The sequence below is a fragment of the Eschscholzia californica genome, unplaced genomic scaffold (genome assembly GCF_041429995.1).
Source record: "Eschscholzia californica isolate CP2 unplaced genomic scaffold, dmEscCali1.0.p SCAF_1, whole genome shotgun sequence".
Lineage (NCBI taxonomy): Eukaryota > Viridiplantae > Streptophyta > Magnoliopsida > Ranunculales > Papaveraceae > Eschscholzia > Eschscholzia californica.
In genome coordinates this window covers 83583027-83591162 of record NW_028238198.1, presented here as the reverse complement: position 1 = coordinate 83591162, position 8136 = coordinate 83583027, and the positions used below count along the sequence as shown (strand labels likewise).

The 8136-nt window shown below is 38.3% G+C and overlaps 1 long non-coding RNA gene across 1 annotated transcript; it reads right to left on the bottom strand.

The window, feature by feature from the left end:
• Positions 1 to 2591, bottom strand: LOC147570138 (uncharacterized). Its single transcript, XR_015231394.1, has 4 exons — positions 2152 to 2591; positions 1386 to 1544; positions 932 to 1139; positions 1 to 488 (listed from the first exon to the last, which is right to left on the bottom strand). It is a non-coding gene; the product is annotated as an uncharacterized LOC147570138 (long non-coding RNA).
• Between the last annotated feature and the right edge of the window lie 5545 nt (positions 2592 to 8136).

Here is an 8136-nt window from a genome sequence, read left to right as displayed (position 1 = left end):
TTCGACAAAGTAACGAGAAATATATTAATAAACTAATTACATATAAAAAGTATCATTCTTCGAATCAGAACAATACAATAAAAACTAGATATTCTACATCAAAATATTTTCGGAACCTTAAAAAGAAGTAATCAAGATAGGAAACAAATGAAAAATGCAGTCACAGAGATACTGAAGTTGCTTATTGTGATCCTTTTTCTTTCATAAGTCGCCGAACATTCGAATTTTAGAACCTTTTTCTTTTTCACTGTCAAATCCATCTTCGGAGTCATCGTTCGTTAATGTTGAATGGTGTAATCCAGAATATCCACCATCAAAGAATTGCTTGTCCATTAACCCAGATCTCTTAGCAACCCTCCCATTCATATCTACTCCGGATAGTAGAACTGTTGCTGCATCAGCAGCTTCCCTCAATTGTTCAGTTTGCACTATGAGTTTCTTCATTTGAGACTCCAAACCTGCCTAGTCTCCTTTAATGACTTCAAATTCTGGGTTAATAGAGCAACATGTTTGAAAGTAATGGTAAATTAAAATACTGTGTTTGAACCAATGGTAAAGTTTTAACAAATTTATATCATTACTGATAGCTTTAACAAGCTTTACCAAATTTATATATTGGATTGCTTTAACAAACTGACATCTATAACAAGCTATTGTTTCAAACCTTGATATTGGCTTGAACTTTGAACCAATGACAGCAACATGAAGTCTACATCTTTAACAAGCTATTGATTCAAAACCAGGTCTTGATAAACTAAGTTGATAAATTGTGTTCAATTTATTGGTTCAAACAAAGTTTACAGTAATGGCAAATTAACAAATGGGATAAAATTGATTCAAACCCCAGCTTGCCGTCATTCCCAATTTAAACCCTAATAGATTCATCTGTTAGTTCAACTAAAAGTGAGAAAATATTAGCATATGAATATACCTCGGATCGTTCCACTTTGAGCCTTTTATAATCGGAACTTTTACGGTCAAGTCCTTCCCACAACCCAAATGGTTCAGTTCCGGGTGTATACGCATGTAAGACATGTTTCCCAGGAGATGCCAAATCCGAACTTAGAACACTAAGGACAGAGATCGAAACCACATTCTGATCAGCATCGACTCCCCTTTCCCAAGTCTTTAGGAATGCCCTAAAAACCATCTATGATAGTTAGATAAACCTTTAATTACCAGCATGAAGCCAGGAAGAACAAGTGCAAATACATATGAAACAACCTCAACTTACAGGAATTCTTAGAGGGTACTTGTTTGTAAACTAAAAAACAGCATTTCATATACTTCGAATATGCACTAAAGAAAAGGACTTAACTTTTTTGAGTAAAAAAATGACATGATGTTTTCATGTGGATTTTAGTTAAAGATTGAACTAGGCCTACCTTTGCGTCAAAACCCAAATGAAGATACATTAAGGATTCACATTGTTCAGTCTTTTCAATTCTGTCCTGGTATGACTTCGGAACAACTTCTTTAGTTAGGAGATTCAGAGTATCCCACATCGATGCATTGCTAACTACAACTTTCCTAGCGTGTATAAACTGCAAGAAATATGTTCATTTTGTGACCAGAACAAGAAAAAGTAATTCAATTTAATCCCAGTCACTCCAAAAGACTATTTCATCACTTACACGAACTTACTTAACCACTTCTTAGCTTGACTCCAATTGCTCGGCCATTTTCAACAACAATATTTTACAATCCCACTTCACAATTATTGATGTATAACCAGATAGGTCCAATTGAGGTGGAAAGAACTAAACCTAGATTACCAATTTTCTATGGGGGTTAAACAAAAAAGACCATTAAAGAAAAAGATTCAAACATCAAAACCTAGAAATCAATTAAGAAATCAACCAGATTCAAGACATAGGAGCTGAAACACATGAATACCCATGGAACCTATCTGAAAGCTTTAGACCTTTACTAGCAAGAAAACACAAACATTTCAATCATAAGCAGAATCAACAACAACAAAACCAAACCCATGAAATCCAACATAAAATTACTCCTACCCATTTCTATCTATACAACATACATGCATAAAACCCATAAAATTAATAGAATCAACTAGCAGATTGGATTAAGATTAAAAGAAAAAAAAAAACAATATACATGATGAACTTAAAGCGTGAGAGAGAGTCTCACCAACTATACTCGATCCTCCTGATTCAATGGTCATCGACGATACAAATTTTATTCACTTAGCACTGAGATCTGAATGAGTTTTGCTGTGTTATTTAGGGAAATAGAAGAAGTTTATCCCCTAAGAGTTTTGTTGTGTTACCCTCGTCTGGTGTTGTTGGTCAATCTGAGGAGGCCATCGGGTGTGATTTCGGCTAGTCCATCTCAACTCAAATCCGCGGCATCTCTGAATCCGTTGTATACAAAACCAGGATCATACAAAGATAACGATGTCGGAAGAAATCTAGGAAGAAGAAGAAACTATGACGAACTGAACGAGAGATAAATGAATCACAACACATGAAAAAACAGAGAAGATTTCGAAGAAGATGAAGATTTAGAGAAGAAGCAGTGACGAAGAAGAGCCCTAAAAAGTATCTGGTTTTTTTTAGAGAGAAAGTGAATTTTGATATTTTGAGAGAGAAATTGAATTTTGATATGAAAGGGTAATTTGGGAACTAAAATAATAGAAAATGACCTCAATAGTAATTATTAATATTATTTTAAACTTAACCTCTAATTAGTCTTAATATTTTGGTAGAAAATGTCTAATAATGAACGATTAGAGCTTTTTTAGTTATTTTAAATTTTTTTACTACCTAAATAGTCATTTTTAATTTGGGCAGGGACACTATGGGTACCTCTTTACATAGTAAAGAAGCCCACATTTGTGACCTGAAGGGCCCCTATGTGGGCCCGCCCCTGCTCTAACGGAATTCACTAGAGAATAACACATGACGAAAATTATGTTGATGTCAATACTGAGCATGTTTTCTTTCAACGCGAAAAGAAAACAATGATGTGGTAAATCTTTGGGCAGTAAAGAAAGACTGCAATTTGCATGGAGATTGTTCCTAAATCACTTTCAAAGAATAACCTCCATACCATGACAGAACGATCTATGTTATGGCTATTAGTATATGTATATTCTTATGTAATTTATCTTTATACTCAAGGTTACTATTGTACATTGTAATGCCTTTTCTCTAATATAAATATAAGGCAATACCCTAAAGTTGGGGTATCTTGAGTTCACAATTACATGGTATCAAGAGCTCTTCTCTAAAAAGATCTTCCCCTTAGTCTTTTCTTCTTGGTTTTCAGTGCTTCACTTCTTCTTCCTTTCTCTTCAATGGCCGATTCTATCATTGACACTCCTTCACACACAGTCATTCCACCACCACCCCCTGCCACCACCAATGCTTCTTCTTCTTCATCTACCTCTATCTCTGCTTTTCCTAACATCACCAACATTTCTCACCTTGTTTCTATCAAACTAGATAACACCAACTACCTTTTGTGGAAGAGCCAACTCCTTCCAATACTTCATTCTCAAGATCTATACAAATTTGTCAATGGAACTTATCCTCCACCTCCAGAGTTCCTTCCTGCTCCCTCTGAATCTTCTTCTTCACCTCTACCTAATCCTGATTTTGTATTTTGGTATAGGATTGACCAAATGTTACTTTCATGGCTTAATGCCACCCTCACAGAACCTGTTCTAAGCCATGTTCTTGGTCTCACTTCTTCAAAGGCTGTTTGGGATTCCCTTGAAAGAAATTTTTCATCCATTAACTCCGCTAGGTTAATGAATTTGAAACTACAACTTCAAACCACTAAGAAGGGCAATCTCTCTATTACTGAATATCTTCTTCGTATTAAGTCTATATTTGACTCTCTAGCTGCTGTTGGCCACCCAGTATCTGATTCCGAACTTGTTCTTGTTATTCTATCTGGTCTAGGACCAGATTTTGAAGGATTTGTAACATCCATTACTACTCGACTTGTCCCCCCTTCTTCAGCTGAGCTTCATTCTCTTCTGTTAACTCAAGAGTTTCGACTTGATCTTCTCAAAACTCAAAATGTTCAACCCACAGCTCTTTCACTCAACCAACCTACAATCCTCGACCTCCTACTTTCTCTTCTTCTCGTGGTAACAGAGGTCGTTACTCAAATAGAGGTGGTTATCGAGGTTCAAACAGAGGAGGTTACTCCAACAGGGGAGGGTATTCTCGAAACTCCTCCTCTGTTCTTGGTCCTCCTCCTCATGTGGTGGTTTGCCAATACTGTGGCAAAAATGGTCATACAACTCGCCAGTGCTTTAGCTTACCTCAGATTAATGATACTGCTCGTTCTTTTGCCTCCATGGGAATTGACTCTGTTTCTACTTATCCTAACTGGTATATAGACTCAGGAGCAACTATGAACATCTCTTCTGACGTAGCATCCACTTCATCTCGCTCAGAAGCTCCTCTACCTGAACATGTCATGGTGGGCACTGGTAATGTAACTCCTGTTTCAGGTATACAAAATATTTCTTTTCCCTCTACTGGTTTTACTCTTAAGAATGTCCTCATTGTTCCATCCTTCAAAAAGAACCTCATCTCTGTGTCTCATCTTCTTCGAGATTTTAATTGTTTTGTTGTCTTCCATCGTCTTGGCTTCTATGTTCAGGACATTCCCTCAGGGAAGATTCTCCTCGTGGGAACAATTGCTGATGATCTTTTTCGAGTCTCCCCAATCAAAGCCACTTCAACTCCAACTTCTCTTTTTGCTTCATCTCTGTCGTACACTCCATCAGCTACCTTTGAAGTCTGGCACCTCCGTTTAGCTCATCCTCATCACTTGATTTTTAATTCTGTCATTAAGAACAATGTATTATCATTGAAAAAGTCTGTAATGAAATCAAAATCTATTAAATGTTCAAGTTGCATTTCAGGCAAACATCATCGTCTTCCTTTTATTTCTGTTGAGCATCATTCTTTTGCACCTAATGAACTTATACATTCTGATCTTTGGGGACCATCCCCAATTACCTCTCCTCTGGTCATCGATATGTTTTGCTTCTAATTGATGATTATACACGTTTCACTTGGATTTACTTTTTGAAATCAAAATCTGAGGTTCAACTTCATTTTCAAAACTTCAAATTATTTGTGGAAAAGCAATTTGATCATCCCATTAAAGTCCTACAGACAGATGGGGGCGGCGAATATGTCAGCTCTGCCTTCTCTGACTTTCTTGTCTCTAATGGAATTCATCATAGACGTTCTTGCCCTCACACCCCACAGCAAAATGGGGTTGCTGAGCGCAAGATCAGGCATCTAGTAGAAACCTCTATCACACTTCTTCATCAATCATCTCTTCCTCAAACCTTCTGGCCAGATGCTTTTCAAACAGCTATATACACCATTAATCGATTACCAAGCTCTACCATTAATGGTCTTTCCCCATTTGAAAAGCTTCTCAAAACTAAACCCAATTACAATGAACTTCGAACCTTTGGGTGTCGGTGTTATCCTCTTCTATCACCCTATCGAACCACAAAATTAGATGCGAAATCAAAACCCTGTATCTTCATTGGTTATAGCCCTAATCATAAAGGCTATCGCTGTCTCGATGAATCTTCTTCTCGAATTTATATTTCCCGCCATGTTCTCCGTGATGAAGAACACTTTCCCCTTTCTGTTTCCCCAAAATTCAATTTGAAAAACCCTAATTCTAACGTCATTCTAAATTGGACGTTGGATCCTTACCCTCATCTGGTCGTCCATCTGTTCCTCCTATTGACCATCGTCGACCCACTACTTTGACCCGTACGCTGACACCTCCACCTCTAGCTGGTCGTCCCGTATCTGCTGGTGGTCCCACATCACCACGCGTTTCTGCTAGCCCTACTCGTCCCACCACCAACGACAACTCTGTCCATCTGTCCCCTTCTCAGTCCCTTGTCCCTCCCATCTCACCAACCTCTGACCACGTGTCAGAAAACTCCTCTTTTCCCACTGTAAACCCTAACGACCAGATTATTCCTTCGTCTTCAACCATTCCCTCTGCTACAGGAGCAATCTCAAATGTCTCTAATGATGAAACTCGTCGTTCATCTATCTCTTCAACATCCACCCATCCCATGGTCACAAGGAGTCGTGATGGCCCTCGAAAACCAAGAATACTTCTCTCTACTGCTTCGATCTCTTCTCATTCACTGTCAATGGATGAACCATCAACCTTTCATCAAGCTTCAAAGCATGGTCACTGGATCAAGGCCATGGAGGACGAGATAAATGCTCTACATAAAAATAGAACATGGTCTCTGGTTCCTCCTCCTAACAACATCAATATAGTCGATTGTAAATGGATATATAAAGTAAAACAGAAGGCTGATGGTTTAATCCAAAGGTACAAGACTCGATTGGTTGCAAGGGGTTTCACACAAGAGCAAGGCATCAATTATGATGAGACTTACAGTCTGGTGGTTCGTCCGGCGACTATTAGATCTGTTCTCTCTCTTACTGTTACAGGTAATTGGACTATAAACCAATTAGATGTTAAGAATGCATTTTTGAATGGTGATCTTGTTGAGTCTGTCTATATGACTCAATCAAAGGGTTTCGAGAACAAGTCTTTTCCTAACCATGTCTGCAAGCTTCATAAGGCCATTTATGGCCTCAAACAAGCTCCTAGGGCTTGGCACTATCGGTTTAGTAGTTGTCTTCTTCGTTTTGGGTTTACACAATCGATTTCAGACCATTCTATGTTCTATTATCGATCGGCTACTGATTCTTCAAATTTGTTATTAACGAAGTTAATTTCTCGGTTAAAAGAAACATTTGAGATGACAGATCTTGGTTCGTTAAGCTATTTTCTAGGAATGGAAGCAATCAGAAAGAGTGATTCATTGGTCTTAACTCAACAGAAGTATACGAATGATCTGTTGAAGAAATTTGGCTTAATTGATTCAAAACCAGTTCATACCCCTGTTCTCTCTGGTACAAAATTATCTAAATCCGATGGTGAAATCTTGCCTAATCCTCAAAATTTTCGAAGTATTGTCGGAGCTCTTCAATACTTAACTCTGACCAGGCCGGATATTGCTTACGCAGTTAACCAAGTTTCGAAATTCATGGCTTCTCCGACGACTGTTCACTTAACGGCGGCGAAAAGAATCTTACGCTATCTCAAGGGCACTATTTCTCACGGTATATGTTTCCGGCGAGCCACGTCATTACCTATCATAGGTTATTCGGATGCTGACTGGGCTGGGTCCCCAGACGATAGAAGGTCGACGTCTGGCTATAGCATTTTTCTTGGACCCAACTTGATAGCTTGGGCCTCTAAGACCCAGCCCACTGTGGCTCGTTCGTCCACTGAGGCAGAATATAGGGCCGTGGCCCTAGCAACAACGGAATTGGTGTGGTTAAAGAATCTTCTAACGGAACTAGGCTATAGGCAGCCCAGTACTCCTATAATCTATTGTGATAATCTAAGTACAACTTAACAGTTAATCCTATTCTACATTCTCGTACGAAGCATGTTGCTATTGACTTTCATTTTGTCCGAGAACAAGTGAAGAGTGGTACGTTAAAGGTTCAATATATTCCAGGAGATTCTCAAATATCCGATATCTTTACTAAGGGGCTACCTGGGCCGAGGTTTAGAGAACTTAACATCAAGCTCTCATTAGTACCTGGACATTCGGCTTGAGGGGGGGTATTAGTATATGTATATTCTTATGTAATTTATCTTTATACTCAAGGTTACTATTGTACATTCTTAACAAAAAAAAAGGCTACTATTGTACATTGTAATGCCTTTTATCTAATATAAATATAAGGCAATACCCTAAAGTTGGGGTATCTTGAGTTCACAATTACAATGGCTGGGAAGTTTTATAGGCTGTTCCCAAACTCGTTAAAGGCAATTATGCTAAAGGCAATATCTTTGATAAAATATTTTGGTTAGAGCCTAGAGGCAATGCCTAGGCTGGTAAAGGCAATCCATTTGGATAGATAGATTGAGAGGTGGAGAACAAGAGGAAGAAGGAAGTAAAAGAAGAAAAAGATTTAATTAAGATCACCGGCTGTCGACTTTTTGCCGGAGCGAGAGAAAAATAAGTGGGTCATAAACACCCTCAAGTTTGGCATTGCCTCTAACTTTACATGGTCAACC